Source organism: Marmota monax, unplaced genomic scaffold (genome assembly GCF_021218885.2).
Source record: "Marmota monax isolate L192 unplaced genomic scaffold, Marmota_monax_Labrador192_F-V1.1 WCK01_AAM20220418_F8-fsc00006, whole genome shotgun sequence".
Lineage (NCBI taxonomy): Eukaryota > Metazoa > Chordata > Mammalia > Rodentia > Sciuridae > Marmota > Marmota monax.
The window spans coordinates 1,572,645-1,593,704 of NW_026693712.1; the positions used below are offsets into that span (position 1 = coordinate 1,572,645).

Consider the following 21,060-nt stretch of genomic DNA (forward strand, 5'->3'; position numbering starts at 1 on the left):
ATTTTTGAGGAACGCAGGCTATTTTAGAATGCTCTCAATTTGGGTCTGTTTTTCTCTATAATTAGGTTTTGGTATGCACTTTTATTACAAATACAGAAGTGATGTGCTCTCAGTGTATCAAGTTGGGGCTCAGGATCTAATCATAATGCAACTAGTTCTAAGTAGCTTTGATCACTTCCTTAGGGTGGTATCTGATGAGCTTATCCACTAAAAGCTTCTTATTTTCACTTTGTAATTAAACACTATTTTCAAATAAACCTTTGAGATTATGTAAATATGTTCTTTATCAAACTTTAAAAAATATTTTTAATTGTAGATGGACACATACCTTTATTTATTTATCTTTTTATGTGGTGCTGAGGATCAAACCCAGTGCCTCTCCCATGCTAGGGAGTGCTCTATCACTGAGCCATAACCCCAGTCCCCAACTTCTACCCACACTTAGTATGTATTGTTAATTTTCTGTCATTCCTTGCATATTTAATAGTTGACATTTGAATATAAGTACAAACTTTTCCTTTTCCCTCATTTATTGATTTATATCTGTATGGACTTATGAGTTCTTATTTAATGTGTTATGTGTCAAATGCATTATGATCATTATTTATTTTGATGCTTAGAGTCTCAGATTTGGCCACTGGTTGCTCCTTAAAGCTGGTTCCTCTTGTCATGTTCTCATGATTATTTGAGCATTTCCTTACTTTCTGGTTGCAAAAAATACTTCCAGATTCATCTTGTGGTTTCTCTGCTCTAATCTCATCATGAACCATTTCTCTAAGAAGTTCTAGTTCCTTTTATTGAATAATGGTAGTATTTAGAAACCAAAATTTGTCTCCTGGATATGCTCATTGCTATGGTTTGTTTTTGCTGATAGGCTCTTTTTGAAGCAGAACTAAGAAATATTGTGTGTATATGTGTACATGTACATACACATATACACAAATATGCCTACATATATATATTTTAATACCTATTAAAAATGTCAAGTTTATACTGATACTTCTGATTTTAATTTATCACAATAAAGTATTTTTACCCAATCATGTTTATAATTCTTTTTCCTTTTCTGTATTTGTATTTTCCTTTGTTAACAGACTCATTCACTCATTTTTAGAGGCCTACTATACTCAGAAAGTAGCTTCAAATTGCCAAATGATACAACTTTGTAAAGCAAGTTTACTAGGACTATAACATTTGTAATTCTTGAAGAGTGCTTCTTAAAATTGAAGTAAAATTTATATGGAGTACAGTACACAATGTCTGAGTGTATAATTTGAGAGTACTGATGAAAATATATGCCATGTAACCCCCAGCCCTATCAAGATTTAGAACATTATCATCACCCTGAAGACTTCCTTCTTATTTCTTTTCAATCCCTGCCTTCTCCAGAAGCAACCACTGATCTGATTTCTCTCACCATAAATTAGTTTTGCTGATTCTATTATGTCATGTAATTGGAATCATTTGGCTTCTTGCTCAGTATAATCTTTGTGAGATTCATATTTTTCTAAGTATCAGTAGTTTGTTCATTTTAATGCTGAGTAGTAGTCGATGGCAGGAACATACTACATCCATTCTAATATTGATAGATAGTTGGATTATTAACAGTTTTATGACTATTATGAGTAAAATTTTAGGCATTCTTGCCGATCTTTTTGTGGGCATATGTTCTGTTAGAACTGTTGGATGGTATGATAAATGTGGTTTAGGTTTAAAAGAAACTCAGGGGCTAGGGTTGTGGCTCATTGGTAGAGTGCTTGTTTAGAACATGTGAGGCACTGGGTTTCATGCTCAACATCATGTAAAAAAATAAAATATTAAAAAATAGAATGTTTAAAAAAAAAAAGAAAAAGGAAACTCAATAAGATCCCTATATTTTCACCAGCAGCGAATGAGAGTGCTTCCCGTTTTTTATAGCATTTGGCAGTTAGTCTTTCTCATTTAAGCACCAATGGATGTTTGCTATTTTATTTCCCCATGTTTAATGTTTTGGAGCTCTGTTTCTTGTGTTTATTGGCCATTTGTATATCTATTTTGAATTTTTTGGATATATCTTTTGTTTATCATTTTGTTGTTGATTTATAGGAGTTCCTTATATGTTTACAAGTCCTTTGTCAAATATAAGCGTGATAGGAATCTTTGTATATTCTAGATAGAAGTCTTGTCAAGTATAGGCATTGTGAATATTTCTTCCAATAAACCAGTCAGTATGTATCCATAATCATTGTTCAAAAATGCCTTACAATATAAAAGCAGATTTGACAGGACTTTTAGTAGTCATCTAATCCAGCTTCTAATTTCTTATCTTAGCATCTCTAACCATCCTCCCTATGATCACTTAACTATATACTGCATACATGTCTTTGTTCTAAAAAACATCTTTCCTGACAGTCTGCCTGATAGTAGGCTCATGATATTTTTTCTTTGAAATGCCTGAAAAATTAAATTTGTCTTTCTTCATAAAAAGTAAGTTTTAAACACCTAAAATTATAAACATAATTTTTATTCAGATGATATTTTTGGTGAGTACCTTTTAATAGCAAACTTTCCTGGTAGATTTAAAATATAGTTGGGTAGACATATAAATTTCAGGATTGTGCCTTCTATTAAAATCAGGCACACCTTTATTTGTGTGTGCAGTGTCTGAGAAATTTTCATTTCATGGAAGTTGTTAACAGACTATTTTATAGCAAGTAACAAAGGTTCGCCACTGTTTTATTGTGAGACATGAAGTCACAACTTCCTTATGGCCTAATGTTCTTTATCTGAACAATGGTAAGTGTAATACCATTCTATTTGTAGAAATGGCAAAGCCAGTCTGATTTGTTTGTCCTTGTTGGTAAAAGCCTTCGGAGCTTGGGAAATGGCATCTAACTGATGCAATAATCTTTCTTTGCTCCTCTTTCAGGAAGAAAACAAAAAAAATGATTTCTTTGGCAAGTATTACAAACAACAAAAGCTTTGATATTTACTTTTCCTCTCTTATAAAAGTCTTGCTTCTCAGTTTCTGTGTAGATGGAGGAAATGGGTAATATTAATAGAGAAAAATGTTTGCTAGATTACATGAATTCCTTTTGAAAATAAATGAAGAGTAAGGTAAAGTGGTGTGAGTTTAGGTGCTGAAGAGTTAAAGCATACTATAAGTTTGAGGTTCCTGTCATATGGAATATTTTGTGGTATTTTAAAATTTTGAATATATTGCATTGAGAGCAGTCATTAAAAAGAAAAAGGAACAGAGAAAATATGATTTTACTTTGTGCATCTCTAACTTCTGCCTTTCCTGCTTTGTCTGGGCTTTGGTGATTACTTTTAAAACCTCATTCATTCATTCATACATTTTAGGGCACTTCTTTGCTTTCATGAACTTTTCAAAATAAAGAATTTGGTCACAGGAACATTATATGGGTTAATAACTATTTTTCCTTCTTGAATATTGATGCAGTATCATATTTAAATAGGGAAAAGATGTTCCTAATATGGAAAAATAGAATAAAATTGCATTGTAGGATTTATTATCTTTTTCTTGTATCTATTGATCTTAAGGAGGCAATTTATGTTCAGAAGGCAGATGTGTGATTCATGTTTATATATGCGTTCATCATTGGTTAAGTCACTGTCTAAGACTATATGTGGATTTCCCATAGTCTACATATGAAAGCTTTTTAAAAAAATATTATCACATTGAACTGTTTTTGTGTTTTGTGTGATGTCTCCTTTTGGATACCTTTTTAAAGACATCTTTTTAAAAACTGCTTTGAACTTCACTTTATAATCTTTCTTTGGATAATTCTTTCTCTCCCTTTTATATCTTTTGTTAAAGTCATTTGAGATTAAGCAAATACTGTATACATACATTTCTCTTTGGTAAGAGGTCTTGAAATGAAATTCAAATCTTTTATTTTTTAAAGTATTGTTGATTAATCAAGAGTTAAGAGTATGATTTGAGGAGTAAGTTAGAAGCTGCTTTGTAAATATTAGTAAGAAAAGTTTGTATTCTATAGAAGAATATATTTCAACCTTCTGAGTAGGGGAGAGGAATCACAGAATTATGCTGTTATAAAAGCATCTTATTTCCATACTTCATTTTGTGATGTAATTAATTTAATTTAATTTCTAGGTGAATTGTCCAAATTCCTGAGACCTGTTCTGTATGCTGCAAGGGTTTTAACAGCATAGAAACACATTTACATTTACAATTATATTTTAATAGTTTAAAAATGTACTGCATGATTCCTTGCTCTTTTAAACAAAGTATGATAAACATAAATGATATTTTATTGTTATTTCAGGATAAACAATTTTTGCATGATTGCTGTTTTATATATTAATAATTTGAAATCTGTTGAAGAATATTCGGATATATATTTTTATCTAAATAAATTTAGAGAAAATGTTATTTGTATTTTGTAACATAAATTTTTTTTGGTGAGGTTTTTTTTTCTGTCTTCCACTATATTTTCTTGTACTTTTTTATAATATGTACATATACCTACTTCTGGCAGCAATATGTATTTCTCTTTTGATATGCTTCTTTTAACCTGGTAGCCCTGCTTACTGAAATTATATCTAAATTAATAAAATAAATGTCAAGAAAGAACTTCTTTAAGAATTAAGTGAATGCATGTACTGGATTCAGTTGCTGAGACAACTCTTATTTTTAAATTGTTTTGATATTGCTACATTAGGTGTTTGGATTAGTGAGATGTTTGCTGCATGTTGTTTTGAATTAATTTTTTCTTTTCCCTTTTACATTTATATTCTCATATTTTTAAAAACTCATCTTTATTGAGTTATTTTGAAAAATGTAAGCCTAGTGAATCTTACAGAAGATGTATTTCTGGGTCCAGGGAAAATAATTTTAATAAATTTTAGAAATATAAGTGAAAGCTTTACTTGCATATAGTAATTTTTATATAGTAATGACTTATATTTCCTTCAAAGAGAAATTTTTGTTGTCTTTCAGCTTCATTGTTTGTATATTGGTAGAAATAAGTTTTTTTTAGCAAGTATAATGTGTATAGTAGAAATTTTCCAGCTTATAAGTGAGGCATTTGGTGTATTTTTTTTTGACAGAGATACATTTAAGTTTATGAAAAAAGGAATATTATTCTGTTGAATATTGAATTAAAATTTCAATTGAAATGGAACGTTATAAGCAATTGAGAAATGAAATCAGATTTAAAAAGAGAAAAATTAAGTTGAGCTGTGAAAATAGAATTTTTAAAAAGAAAATCACTGCAAAAGGTTTGCAGTAAACATTTGCTTGATTGTTGGACTTGACTTTGCTTTCTGAAATTAAAAAAAGCCCACACTGGTAGGCTAAAACCCTGTACTTCATTTATTAAGTATATATTAGACATTTACTGATTTTTTTCTTCTTACTTAGGATTACCAACATCTACTTTCAGTGAAGTTATAATTTGAAAAGATCAGATATTGAAGCACGGACATATATTAAGCCCATATGTGTTGGTTATGTTTATGTGGTACACATATTTTTAAAGAGCAAAATTTTAATTGGCTTTCTATATTACTTTAAAATTGAACCTATGAAAAGACTTTTAAATTATACCTATTATAAAGCAAATTGTCTCTTTTTTATTTCTTTACCTGCTGCTTATAGCAAGAGTCCCTATAATGATTCTTGGCTTTGATGAAAACATCCATCTTCAAACAGGACTTTTCAGTTAAGCAATTTAAAAAAAATGTGAACAGAGTTTAATAAGGGCCAGATTACCTTTGAGAGATCTTTTTCATGTAGGAGACCTGAGGGGGTATTTTTTAGTTACTGTGTTTCAAAGAGAAAGCTTTCCTACCACCTCTATTCCTTATTACCTACTGAAATTTATTTTCAGATATGTTAGTTGATGAAAGAACACAAAGAAAGGGATTATGATGTTAAAGAATGTTTTGGAATGAATTTCAGTAGTAGGTTTACTTTACTAGCTTATATTTACGGCTTAAAATTTTAAATGCCTTGAAGGTTATAAGACTAATACTATTCTTTGATATGACTAAAGTGGCCAGGTCACCTTATTATCAGGCCTTGTTGGCAACTCTGGTAACTAAAGTCTATCTTGGATGGAATTCAAAGAGGAATTGCATTTTATACTGAGTTCCTTTTCTTAACAAAGAATCTTGCTGGAGAGCACAATATGCTTGTATATATTTTTTAGGACTTTTCAGTTATATCATATAAATTTAAAAACACATACCTTAGTCATATATGATGTTATATGTATCATACATATGATATAACTTAAAAATCTTCATAGTTGGGAAATTTTATATGTATGTATATACATACTATAGGATGTAATATATATCCATCCTATATAAATATGTGTGTATATATACTTATAGGATACATAAGCTATATTCTACATATATTATATATATTAATAAATTTATACCTACATATTACTTTGAAGGTATGATGTTATCTGGGTCTTAATCTTTGAGAAAGTTTTGAATTATAAACCATATTTTGTTAATTGATAGCTAGTCACATTTTTTTCTTGATGCAGTTTTGGTAATTTATAGCTTTCAAAGTATTTGTTTATCTCAGTTGTTGAATATATTGGCATAATGTTGGTTCATAATATTCTTTATCATTCTATTAATATCTGTAGAATCTTCTCTGATGCTCTGTCTTTTGCTCCTGTTATTGGTAATTTTTGCTTTTTTCTTTTCACCTAGTAAGAGGGTTAATAATTTTATTGAAGTTTTCAAATAACTAGCTTTTGTTTTTATTGCCTTTTCTTTTCTTTTCTCTTGATACTGGGAATTGAATCAAGGGGTATTCTACCAAAAAACTACTATATCCCAGCCCTTTCTTTTTCTTTTCTTATTTATTTTTTTAAAGATTGTACTTTTTCCTCATATTTTTTGAGTGGTGCATTATAGTTGTACACAATGATGAGATTTGTTGGTACATATTTATACATGCACACAACATAGGATAAAATTTGGCCAATTACATTCCCCAATATTTCCCCTTACCCTCCTCTCCTTCCTTCCTTTCCTCTATAATACTGATCTTCCTTCGATTTTCATAATCCCCTTGGCCCCCACCCCTTTCTTTTCCTTTCTCATCTTTAGCTTCCACATATGAGAGAAAACATGTAACCTTTGAACTTCTGAGTTTGCTTATTTCACATAACATCATTTTCTCAAGTTCTATCCATTTACCTGCAAATGACATAATTTCATTTTTCTTTATGGCTGAATAAAAATGTGTATATATACCACATTTTCTTCATCTGTTCATCCATTGATGAACACCAAGGTCCAGTCCTATTTATTTAAATTTTATTTTTAATTAATTTATTTATTTAAATTTTATTTTTAATTTATTTATTTATTCTAATTTGTAATAAAGGAAGCAGAATGCATTTCCACTCATAATACACATATAGAGTACAATTTTTCATTTTTCCAGTCGTACACAAATAGAATCACACTATTTGTATCTTTATACATGTACTTAAGATAATGATGTCCATCTCATTCCACCATCTTTCCTACCCCAATGCCTCCTCCCTTCTCCTACCTCCCCTTTGCCATATCCAGAGTTTCTCCATTTCTCCCATGCTCCTCCCCCACCTCCATTATGGATCAGCATCCACATATTAGAGAAAACATTCTGTCTTTGTTTTGGGATTGGCTTTCTTGACTTAGCATGCTATTCTCCAACTCCATCCATTTACCTGCAAATGCCATGATTTTATTCTCTTTTAATGCTGAGTAATATTCCATTGTGTATATATATCACAGTTTCTTTATCCATTCATCTATTGAAGGGCATCTAGGTTGGTTCCACAATTTAGCTATTATGAAATGTGCTGCTATAAACATCCATGTGGCTACATCATTGTATTATGCTGTTTTTCAGTCCTTTAGGTATAAACCAAGGACTGGGATAGCTGGGTCAAATGGTGGTTCCATTCTAAGCTTTCCAAGTAATTTCCATACTGCTTTCCAGATTGGTTGCACCAATTTGCATTCCCACCAGCAATGTATTAATGTGCCCTTTTCCCCACATTCTCACCAACACTTATTGTTTTTTGTTTTCTTCATAGCTGACATTATGATGGAGTGATATGAAATATTAGAGTAGTTTTGATTTGCATTTCTCTAATTGTTGAACATTTTTTCATGTTTGTTGATCGATTGTATTTTATCTTCTAAGAAGTGTCTGTCCTATTCCTTGGCCCATTTATTTATTGGGTTATTTGTTTTTTTGGTGTTAAGTTTTTGAGTTCTTTATATATATCTTAGAGATTAGTGCTGTATCTGATGTGCATGTGGTAAAAATTTTCTCCCGTTCTGTAGGTTCTCTCTTCATCTCAGATTGTTTGTTTTGCTGAGAAGAAGCTTTTCAGTTGGAATCCATCCCATGTATTAATTCTTGGTTGTATTTCTTGTGCAATAGGAGTCTTATTAAGGAAGTCAGGGTTTAATCCAACATGATGAAGATTTGGGCCTACTTTTTCTTCTGTTAGTCACAAGGTCTCTTAGGTCTAATTCCTAGGTCCTTGATCCACTTTGAGTTGAGTATTGTGCATGGTGAGAGATAGGGGCTTAATTTCATTTTGCTGCATATGGAGTTTCAGTTTTCCCAGCACCATTTGTTGAAGAGGCTATCTTTTCTCCAATGTATTTTTTGGCATCTTTGTCTAGTATGAGATAACTGTATTTATGTGGGATTGTCTCTGTGTTATCTGTTCTTTACTATTCATCTACATGTCTATTTTGGTGCCAATACATGCCATTTTTGTTACTATTGCTCTGTAGTATAGTTTAAGGTCTTGTATAGTGATGCCACCTGCTTTACTCTTCTTGATAAGGATTGCTTTAGCTATTCTGGGTCTCTTTTTTTCCAGATGAATTTCATGATTGTTTTTTCAATTTCTATGAGGAATGTCATTGGGATTTTGATTGGAATTGCATAAATCTCTATAGTGCTTCTGGTAGTATGGTCATTTTGACAATATTAATTCTGCCTATCCAAGAGCAAGGTAGATCTTTCAATCTTCTAAGGTCTTCTTTAATTTCTTTAGCGTTCTGTAGTTTTCATTGCAGAGGTCTTTCACCTCTTTTGTTGATTCCCAAGTATTTTATTTTATTTTTTTATTGAGGCCATCGTAGGGGTAATTTTCCTAGTTTCTCTTTCGGAGGATTTGTCACTGGTGTACAGAAATGCCTTTGATTTATGGGTATTGATTTTATATCTGCTACTTTGGTGAATTCATTTATTAGTTCTAGAAGTTTTCTAGTGGAATTGTTTTTGGATCCTCTAGGTATAGAATCATGTCATCAACAAATAGTGATAGCTTGATTTCTTCTTTTCCTATCCATATCCCTTAAATTTCTTTCGTCTATCTAATTGCCCTGGCTACAGTTTCAAGAATTATGTTAAATAGAAGTGGTGAAAGAGGGCATCCTTGTCTTGTTACAGTTTTTAGAGGGAATGCTTTTCAGTTTTCCTTCATTTAGAATGACTTGGCATAGATAGCTTTTACAACATTGAGATATATTCCTGTTATCCCTAGTTTTTCTAGTGCTTTGAACATGACAGGGTGCTATAGTTTCTCAAATGCTTTTTATGCATCTATTGAGATGATCATGTGATTCTTATCTTTAAGTATATTGAGGGGATGAATTACATTTATTGATTTCTGTACATTGGACCCACCTTGCATCCCTGGGATGAACCCCCCTTGATCTTAATGCCCTATCTTTTTAATATGTTTTTATATTCGATTTGCCAGATTGTATTGAGAATTTTTGCATCTATGTTCATTAGAGATATTGGTCTGAAGTTTTCTTTCTTTGATGTGTCTTTGTCTGGTTTTGGAATCAGGGTAATATTGGCCTCATAGAATGAGTTTGGAAGTGTTCCCTCTTTTTCTTTTCTTCTTTTTTTAATTTTTTATTCTTGGTTGTTCAAAACATTACATAGTTCTTGATATATCATATTTCACACTTTGATTCAAGTGGGTTATGAACTCCCATTTTTTACCCCATATACAGATTGCAGAATCACATCAGTTACACATCCATTGATTTACATATTGCCATACAAGTGTCTGTTGTTTCCGAAGTCCATATGAGTGATATGATTTTTCCCAACCTTTCACCTTCAGCCTATGTATGTCTTTTCCTATCAAATGCGTCTCCTGTAGGCAGCATATTGTTGGGTCTTGTTTTGTGATCCATTCTACTAGCCTGTGTCTCTTAATTGGTGAGTTTAAGCCATTAACATTTAGGGTTATTATTGAGATATGGGTTGTTCTTCCAGCCATATTTGTTTATTTCTGTTACTAAACATGGTTTGTTTTCCTCTTTGATTATTTCCCCCCCCCTTTACTGTCCTACCTCCCACTGTTGGTTTTCATTGTTATTTTCCATTTCCTCTTCCTGTAATGTTTTGCTGAGGATGTTTTGAAGAGATGGTTTTCTAGCTGCAAATTCTTTTAACTTTTGTTTATCGTGGAAGGTTTTAATTTCATCTTCCATCCTGAAGCTTAATTTCGCTGGATACACAATTCTTGGTTGGAATCCATTTTCTTTCAGTGTTTGAAATATGTTATTCCAGGATCTTCTAGCTCTCAGAGTCTGTGTTGAAAGATCAGCTGTTATCCTGATTGGCTTGTAATCTGCTTCCTTTCTCTTGTAGCTTTTAAAATTCTCTCCTTATTCTGTATGTTGGGCATCTTCATTATAATGTGTCTAGGTGTGGATCTCTTATGATTTTGCACATTCGGCGTCGTGTAGGCTTCTAGGATTTGGGATTCTGTCTCATTCTTCAAGTCTGGGAAGTTTTCTCGTATTATTTCATTGAATAGATTGCTCATTCCTTTGGTTTGGAGCTCTATACCTTCCTGTATCCCAATGACTCTGAAGTTTGGTCTCTTTATGTTATCCCATATTTCTTGGATGTTCTGCTCATGGTTTCTTAACAGTCTTGCTGAGCTGTCTATGTTCTTTTCCAGTTGAAATACTTTGTCTTCATTGTCTGATGTTCTATCTTCTAAGTGTTCTACTCTGCTGGTAGTATTCTCCATTGAGTTTTTAAGTTGGTTTATTGCTTCCTGAATTTCTAGGATTTCTCTTTGTTTGTTTTTTATAACCTCTATCTCCCTGTATAGTTGATCTTTTGCTTCCTGGATTTGTTTGTGTAATTCATTGTCGAAGTGATCTTTCATTGTCTGATTTTGCTGTCTAATGTCTTCCTTGATACTCCAGATCATCTGAAGCATGTATATCCTGAATTCTTTATCTGACATTCCATCTGCTGCAGCTGTTACCTCTTCTAAAGTTGAGTTGACCTGCATTGCTTGTAGTCCTTTCTTTCCTTGTCTTTTCATACTGCTTGCATTTCTTTCTGCTTGGTGAAACTGTTGTGTTTTTGAAAATTTTTTCCCCCTATATATTTATATTGCTCTTATATAGTTGAAAAGTCTCCCTTGCAGGGTCGGGCGGCGGTCAGCCTACCTTTCAGGCGCGGGCGGCGGCTCTGCTCTGCCCCTCCTCCAATTGGTGTGAGGTGTCTACCACGCCCGCGGACCCCTGGGCCTGTTCTGCCGGTCGGTCTCAGGTATGCCTACCTTGTAGGCGCGGGCGGTGGGTCTGCTCTGCCCTTACTCCAATTGGGGTGACGTGTCTACCACGCCGGCGGGTCACTGGGCTTATTCCGGGCGCGGGAGGCGGCTCTGCTCTGCCCTTACTCCAATTGGGGTGACGTGACTACCGCGCCGGCGGGCCGCTGGGCCTGTCCCGGGCGCGGGCGAAAGCTCTGCTCTGCCTCTACTTCAATTGGGGTGACGTGTGTACCACGCCGGCAGGCCACCGGGCCTGATCCGCTGGTCGGTTGCAGGTCTGCCAACCTTGCAGGCGCGGGCGGCGGCTCTGCTCTGCCCCTCCTCTAATTGGTGTGACTTGTCTACCACACCCGCGGACCGCTGGGCCTGTTCCGGGTGCGGGCGAAGTCTCTGCTCTGCTCCTACTCCAACTGGGGTGATGTGCCTACCACCCCGGCCGGCCGTTGGGCCTATTCTACCGGTCGGTCGCAGGTCTGCCTACCTTTCGGGCGCGGGTGGCGGCTCTGCTCTGCCCCTACTCCAATTGGGGTGTCGTGACTACCACGCCGGCAGGTCACTGGGCCTGTTCCGGGCGCGGGCTGCGGCTCTGCTCTGCCCCTACTCCAATTGGGGTGACGTGTGTACTACGCCTGCAGGCCACCAGGCCTGATCCGCCGGTCGCTTGCAGGTCTGCCTACCCTGCAGGCGCGGGTGGCGGCTCTGCTCTGCACCCCCTCCAATTGGTGTGACTTGTCTACCACTCTCGCCGACCACTGGGCCTGTTCCAGGAGCGGGCGAAGGCTCTGCTCTGCTCCTACTCCAATTGGGGTGACGTGCCTACCACCCCGGCCGGCCGCTGGGCCTGTTCCACCGGTCGGTCGCAGGTCTGCCTACCTTGTAGGCACGGGCGGCGGCTCTGCTCTGCCCCTACTCCAAATGGGGTGACGTGTCTGTCGCGCCGGCAGGCCACTGGGCCTGTCCCGCTGGTCGGTCGCAGGTCTGCCCACCTTTCGGGCACGGGTGGCGGCTCTGCTCTGCCCCTACTCCAATTGGGGTGTCGTGACTACCACGCCGGCAGGTCGCTAGGCCTGCTCCGGGCGCGGGCGGCTCTGCTCTGCCCCTACTCCAATTGGGGTGACGTGTGTACCACGCCAGCAGGCCACTGGGCCTGATCCGCTGGTCTGTCGCAGGTCTGCCTACCTTGCAGGCGCGGGCGGCGGCTCTGCCCTGCCCCTCCTACCACGCCCGCGGACCGCTGGGCCTGTTCTGCAGGTTGGTCGCAGGTCTGCCCACCCTGCGGGCACGGGTGGCGGTTCCGCTCCGCCCCCACTCCAATTGGGGTCATGCGACCACCACGCCCAGCGAGCCGCTGGGCCTGCTCTGGGCGCGGGCGGCGGCCCCGCTCCTCCCCTCTGGCTCGATGACAAAGCGAGAGAGACTCGGGTGTCTGTGACTCACCCTCCCTACCAGGAGACCAACTGTTTCTATCGCCGCTGGTATTGATGAAGTTCTCTCCTCTGCCGCTTTCTGATGACATCAGATCTCTGCCATGTTGGTATCCTATGTGAATGGCAGCATTTCGTTCCCTTTGCCGGGTGACCAAAGCAACGGGTGAGTCCTGACCGGCCCTCACAAGCCCCGTCTCAGTCCCGTTGCCACTGCCCACGAAGGCTCGGTTGGTATTTACCTCCACAGTACTCAGCAGGACCCGGACCGAGACGCAGTTTCTGCGGGCTCCTTAGCCCTGGGCCAGAGCAGTTCCGGGAGCCGGAACTCGGCCGCTCCGTGCTCGGTGCATGCTCTGATAAGAGCAGGCTCCAAGAAGCAGTTTCCGCGGGTTATTTAGCACTGAGCCTGAGTAATTTGTCTGCAAGCCGCAGGCGAATGGCAGCCTGAAATTACCTGTTCTATGGCTGAATGAGCTGCGATCAGTCGAAAACAGGGATGGTGACGTCAGCTCTCCAAGATGGTGGCCGCTGGCCTCCTCTGTGGTCTGACCGGTGTGGAGAACCGAATTGGACTGCTTCCTTCCCCCGTCTCAAACCCAGAATTTAGCACTGAGTACGGTGCTTGCACAGCTGGCAGAAGCCCGCAGAGACTGCAGCGCTGTATCCCTGTGTCGCTATCTCCTTGTTTCCCAGTGCGCGCCGCACACTCTAGCCGCGGGGCGATTTGCCGAACAAGCAGCGTGACCCTCCGTGCGGACAAATCTCTCGCGTTTGAGCCCCCGTAGCCAATCCTCGTGCGATGGAAATCCTTCCTCCAGGTTCCGGAGCACCCCACTATTGCTGGAAATTCCTAACAAGATAGCCTTTAGCCGTCCTGATTCGTCATTCTCCCGCACACTGACACGGCACATGGGGGCAATGCACTCCCCTCGCCACCATCTTCTCTCCCTCCCTCTTTTTCTATTTAATGGAATAATTTGAGGAGTATGGGTATTAGTTCTTCTTTGAATGTCTTGTAAAACTCAGCTATGTAACCATCTGGTTCTGGGCTTTTCTTGGTTGGTAGGCTTCTGATGGCGTCTTCTATTTCATTGCTTGAAATTGATCTGTTTAACTTGTGTACTTCATCCTGATTCAATATGGGCAAATTATATGACTCTAGAAATTTGTTGATGCCTTTGATATTTTTTATTTTATTGGAGTACAGGTTTTCAAAATAATTTCTAATTGTCTTCTGCATTTCTATAGTGTCTGTTGTGGTATTTCCTTTTCATCATAGATTTTAGTAATTTGGATTTTCTTTCCTGGTCTTTGTTAGCATGGCTAAGGGTTTATCAATTTTATTTATTTTTTCAAAGAACCAACTTTTTGTTTTGTCTATTTTTTCAATTTGTTTGTTTGTTTGTTTGTTTCGCTTTCATTGATTTTGGCTCTGATTTTAATTATTTTCTGTCTCCCACTGCTTTTGGTGTTGATATGTTATTCTTTTTCTAGAGATGTAATGTTAGGTCATTTATTTGTTGACCTTTTCTTCTTTTAAGGAATGAAATACATGCAGAGAACTTTCATCTTAGTACTGCCTTCATAGTGTCCCAGAGATTTTGATATGTTATATCAATGTTCTCATTGACCTCTAAGAGTTTTTTAATATCCTCTTTGATATCTTCTGCAATGCATTATTCATTCAGTAGCATGTTATTAAGTCTCCAGGTGTTGAAGTAGCTTCTATTTTTTATCATTGATTTCTAATTTCATTCCATTATGTTCTGATAGAATGCAGGGTAGTATCTCTACTTTTTTGTATTTGCTAAGACTTGCTTTATAGCATAATATATGATCTATTTTAGAGAAGGATCCATGTGCTGCTGAGAAGAAAGTGTATTCACTCGTTGATGGATGAAATATTCTATTAAGTCTAAGATATTGATTGTATTATTGAGTTCTATGGTTTTTCTCTTTAGCTTTTGTATGGATCTATGCATTGGTGAAAGAGGTGTGCTTAAGTCATCCAGAATTATTGTGTTGTGGTCTATTTGACTCTTAAAATTGAGAACAGTTTGTTTGATGAATGTAAATGCTCCATTGTTTGGGGCATATATATTTATAATTGTTATGTCTTGTTGATATATGTTTCCCTTAAAAAGTATGAAATGTCCTCCTTTATCCCTTTTGATTAACTTTGACTTGAAGTCTACTTTATTTGATATGAGGATGGAAACCCCTGCTTATTTTTACATTCCATGTGAGTGGTATGTTTTGTCCCAACCTTTCACTTTTAGTTTGTGGCTCTTTTCCTATGAAATGAGTGTCTTAAAGGAAGCATATTGTTGGGACTTTTTTTTTTTTAATCCAATCTGTTAGTCAATGTCTTTTGATTGGTGAGGTTAGGCCATAAACATTCAGGGTTATTATTGAGACATGATTTGTATTCCCAGCCATTTTTGATATTTGACTTGGTTTCTCATTTGATTGGTTTTTCCTTTAGTGTAGTACCTCCCTTTGCCGATTTTCATGCAATATTTTGCCAAGGATGTTCTGTAGTGCAGGCTTTCTAGTTGTAAATTCTTTTAATTTTTGTTTATCATTGAAGGTTTTTATTACGTCATCAAATGCTTAATTTTGCTAGATATAAAATTATTGATTGGCATCCCTTTTCTTTCAGAACTTAGTAAAAATTCCAGGATATTCTAATTGGTTTCCCCCATATGTAATCTGATTTATTTCTCTTGTGGCTTTTTAAATTCTCTCTTTATTCTGTATACTAGGCATTTTCATTTTATAATGTGCCTTGGTGTAGATTTGTTGTGATTTTGTATGTTTAGTGTCCTAGAAGCCTCTTGTATTTGATTTTCCAATCCATTCTTTATGTCTGGAAAATTTTCTGATATTATTTTATTGAATAGATTGTTCTTCCTTTGGTTTGAAACTCTATGCCTTCATCTATCTGAATAATTCTTTTTTTTAAAATTTTTTATTTTCAGTGGACACAATATCTTTATTTTACTTTTATGTGGTGCTGAGGATTGAACCCAGCAGCCCGTGCATGCCAGGCGAGCGTGCTACCACTTGAGCCACATCCCCAGCCCAATTTATTTATTTATTTATTTATTTTTTAGATGTAGTTGGACACGATACCTTTATTTTCTTTATATGTGGTGCTGAGGATCGAACCCAGGGCCCTGCATGTGCTAGGCAAGCGCTCTACTGCTGGGCCACAACCCCAGCCTCCCTGAATAATTCTTAAATTTGGTCTTTTTATATAAAATTCCATAATTCTTGAATGTTCAGCTCATGGTTTCTTACATTCTTCACTGTGTGGTCAAGTTTATTTTCAAGATTATATATTTCGTCTTCATTGTCTGAGGTTCTGTCTTCAAAATGATCTAATCTGTTAGTGAGGCTTTCTTGAATTTTTAATTTGGTTTATTGTTTCCTCCATTTCAAGAATTTCTGTTTTTTTTAAAGAACCTTTATCTTCATATTGAAGTAATCTTTTGCTTCCTGTATTTGCTTATGTAGCTCTTTATTGAAATGATCTTTTGTTGCCTGCATTTGCTCTCTTATATGATCCTTTAATTTACAGAATATTTTAATTTTGTGCATCCTGAACTCCTTCTCTGTCATTTCTTCTGTTGTGCTGGCCGGGAATTCTGATAATGTAGTGTCTTTGTTTGTTTTGGGCACTTTATTCCCTTGTTTTTTCATATTTTTTGTGGTCTTCCCTTCTAGCGCTGTGGGTATGAGTTGTCACGGTTTTTACCACGTAGGCATATAGTGTCCAATACCTCTCCTTTCAGGGGGAGATCAATAGTAACAGATCCCAATACAAAGAATATCTAGCCTTAAAACAGATAGCTCCTATCAAGACGTTTATAGTTTTGTCACAGTATATAGAAATGTTGAGTTCAATAATAATCTACAATGTAAATAGTAGATTTGCAAAGGGGTCTACAGTTTCTGATGGTTGACAAAGAGAGAACTGGGGTGTAAGGTGGGGTGTAGAATGAGATGTTAAGGAGGTAGGATATAGAGCATATACAGTTATTAGATCTTAGGAAGCATGAAAGAGGAATCTAAAAATGTTGGCTATTAGCAGGTTAAAAGAGAGAACGTGATTTTGGGGAAACAAGTAAGTGGGGGAGACAATAGAGAAAGTAAACAAACATAAAAATTAAGAAAAATAAAAAATGTTAAAATAGAAGATAAAATAATATACAACACAACCGTAATATACTATTCAGGCATCCAAGTCCTTGGTATCCTAATTCATGAAAAGTACTTGGTTTCACAAATGTTGGGGATGTGAGGGTGAGAGATGAGATAGAGAAAAGAAAGAAATAAAAAAGAGGAAAGAAACAAAACATTTCAAAGGAAAATACAAGGATTGTTTTTGTTGGAATTCAGTTTTTTTCCTGCTTTCCTTTTCATCCAATAGGCGAGGTTTTCTGTTGTTTGCTGGTATTTTCACTCTCAGGATGGTTAGATTATTAGGGTAGAAGGATTGGTCTTGGGAACAGAGCTCTTGCAGGTGGGGTATAGCACTTGCTGGTCCCCAGTGGGAGACTGCACCCCAAGGATCTCCTTTGGGGTCTGCTGGTGTGATGTGGGTACCTGGTCTTCTTATCTCCTTGTATCTCCTGTAGACCTCAAATCCCTGGTCTCTAATTTAGTCTCTAAACTGTATATCCCTCACCCCTTCCCTTTCTACCTCCCATTCCAGAACCTTCTCTCTGAAGGTCTTTTAGGCTACGCTCTGGGGGTTGCACACCTGTTATGGAGAGCTCTTTTGTATTGGGCAATTTAGGGCCAGGCTTTGTGAGCTACAGTGGGCTGCGTAGCCACAGCACTGTGCCTGGTTAGTGGTTGCTGGGGAGAGGGGAAAGTTGGGGACTATAGGTACCTTGATAATGCTTCTAAGCCCCTGTCAGTGTTCCTAGCTGGAAGTTGCCCCAAGTAAAGATGGTGACAAAGGTGTCCCAAGATGTAGGCAGCTGCTTTCAGCAATGGGGTGTCAGGTTGGGTCAGGCCTGGTGGTGGTGTGCTCAGAGATGTAGCTCTGTGGTGTGCAGTGTTGGCTGTCTCCAGACCCTGTCCAGTATCCCCAGGTGCAGACTACTACGTGTAGGGAAGTATGGTATTGGTTGCAGTATCCCAAGATGGAGGCGATCAGGAGAGCCCCATGTTGGTTGATGGGGCTCCACACTGGAGTTGTGGCGGGAAGTCCTATGTGGGAGCTACTGTAGAATTCCTGTTTGGGTTTATAGCCAGGGGTCCTGCACTGACATTGAGTCCTGTGGACCTGTGAGGGCACAGTGGCCAGGATTCCTGCGCGGGAGCAGCTGTCGGGTCTTCTAATAACTTGTAGAGAAATAGTATTCCTACTGCTTGAATCCCAGGTCACAGAGCAACAAAGAATGCAGCCTCCCTGTAGCCCTTCTAGTTATTTATTTATTTATTTATTTATTTTTTATGAGACAGGGTCTTATTAGGTCACTGAGACTGGAGTTGAACTTGCAATCCTCTGCCTGAGCCTCCTGAGTCATTGGGAGTAAAGGCGAGCATCACCATGTCTGGCTTCATTGTTTTTTTCCTATTGATTGTCTGTTTTTTGGTTGTTAATTTTCTCCTTTATTATTATTTTCTCCTTTCTTTTACTTATTTTTGATAGTAATGATAGGAATACAGACATAGATAAGTGGTTCAAAATATAAAGTCCTAAAATTGACCATAGACAGGTCAATTGATTTGTGAGAATGATGCTGAAGCAACTCAAGGAAAAAGAATAGTCTTGTCAATAAGCAGTATAAGTAGGTATCAACATTGGAAAACATGAATCTAAACTTTTACCCCACACTACAAGCAAAACAAAATTAAAACCAAAAACCTTCAAAATGGATAACTTGAAATGTAACAACCAAAACTGTAAAACTAATAGAAGAAATAATAGGAGAAAATATAATATACATTATAATATATAATTATGTTTATATATTATATAAATATAATCTGGAGAGTAGTTAGAGTTCTTATTGGACATAAAAAAGCATGAATACAAAGAGAAACCTGATACATTGAACTTCATTAAAATGTAAAACTTCTTTTAAAGATGCATTAAGAATACACCAATAAGGGGCTGGGGTTGTGGCTCAGTGGCAGAGCGCTTGCCTAACACATGCGGGGCCCTGGGTTTGATCCTCAGCACCACATATAAATAAATAAATAGATAGGTAGGTAGGTAGGTAGATAGATAGATAGATAGATAAAGGTGTTTTGTCCAACTACAATTGAAAAATAAATATTTTTTAAAAAAATACAACAATGAAAAGTAATCTGTAGTCTCAAAAAGTATTTGCGAAATTTCATCTGAAAATGACTTGTATCTACAGTATAACAAGAACTATTACAAGTTTATGACAAGTAATCTAATTTTCTTTTTTAAAAAATATTTTATTAGTTGTTGATGGATCTTTATCGTATGTATGTATGTATGTATGTATGCATGTATTTATTTATATGCAGTGCTGAGGATTGAACCCAGTGCCTCACACATGCTAGGCAAGCGCTCTACCACTGAGCCACAACCCCAGTCATTCTAATTTTCAAAATGAGCAAAATACTTGAACAAACACTTCACAAAAAGATGATGAGTAGTAACAGTGAAACATCAGTCACCAATGAAATGTGAATTAAATCACAATAAGCTAATATTTCACAGCTACTAACATGGCTAAAAATTTAAAAACCAAGTACACTAAATGTTGTACAAGCTTTAAAGCAACTGAAATTCTTGTATATTATTGGGCATATGAAATGACACATCTCTTTAGAAAACAGTTCTGTGGAGCTGGGGCTGTAGCTCAATGGTAGAGCGCTTGCCTAGCATGCGTAAGGTACTTTGTTCGATTCTCAGCACCATATATAAATAAATGAACAAAATAAAATCCCATCAATGTCTAAAAAAAAAAAGTTCTGTATTTTCTTATAAATTTAAACCTACATTTACCATAAGATGCCATGATACTGTGCCTAACACCCATACATAAATACTCACCTCATAATTTCACCCATGAAAATATATATCCACACAAAAACTTTTGTAAGAATATCTGTAACAACTTTTTTCCACAATAGCTTCAAACTGGAAGCTCCTCAGAGGCCATCAGTAATGAATAGTTAAATATATTGTGCTGTACTGTTCAGCAGAAGTTCACTGGATTAAACAAAGGGGAATAGGAAAGACAGTACACTGAATCAGAAATAACTTTCCTATGTTTTTACACAACCAATGAAACTCCACATCATGTACAACCACAGGAATGGGATCCCAATTAGAATAATTTATAGTCCATGTGTGTATAATATGAAAAATATACTCTAATGTCATATATATCTAAAAAGAACAAATAATAAAAATTTAAAAAATATATTAAATGGGCCTGGGGGTGGGGAGTAAAGAACTACTGAAGCATGGAATACCATAAATGACTCATGAAAACATATTGAGTGAAAGAATTTATACATGAGTCTATCCTGTATGATTCCATTAATGTAAAACTCTATAAAAAATAAAGTCTAATTTATAATGACAAAAGCAGATAAGTGGTAACCTGAGGCTGGAGGTTGTAGGTGAGAAGGAGATTAACAAAGAGTATTTACAGTATTAGTAATGCTTCTTGATTGTGGTTGTAGTTATGCAGGTGTAGAAATTTAGCCAATTTTACTCTTATCATGCAAATTATGGTTTAGTCAAAGGGGTCTTTTTTCTAGTGGTTATCAAATCTGGCTATACTTTAGAATCATGTACATACTGAGCTGTAAAAATGCACATTTCTCCACTTTAGACCCAAGGAATCAGTCTCCAGCTGTAGGCCTTCTCATGAGTTTTTGAAAAGTTTCAGAGATTATTTTTATTTTCAGCTGGAGTTCAGAAATATTTTTTGATTGAATGACTTTTCATTCTTATGATTCTCAACCTAAAATCCCAGAGCCTGCTATATACCAGCCATCATACTTGGTTTTAAGAATGA

General features: G+C 36.8%; 1 protein-coding gene across 10 annotated transcripts in view; it reads left to right on the forward strand.

Annotated features, from left to right (window-relative positions):
• Csnk1g3 (casein kinase 1 gamma 3) overlaps window positions 1-21,060 on the forward strand; it is a 112,139-nt gene that overhangs the window by 56,304 nt on the left and 34,775 nt on the right. The gene's annotated exons all lie outside the window — the stretch shown is intronic.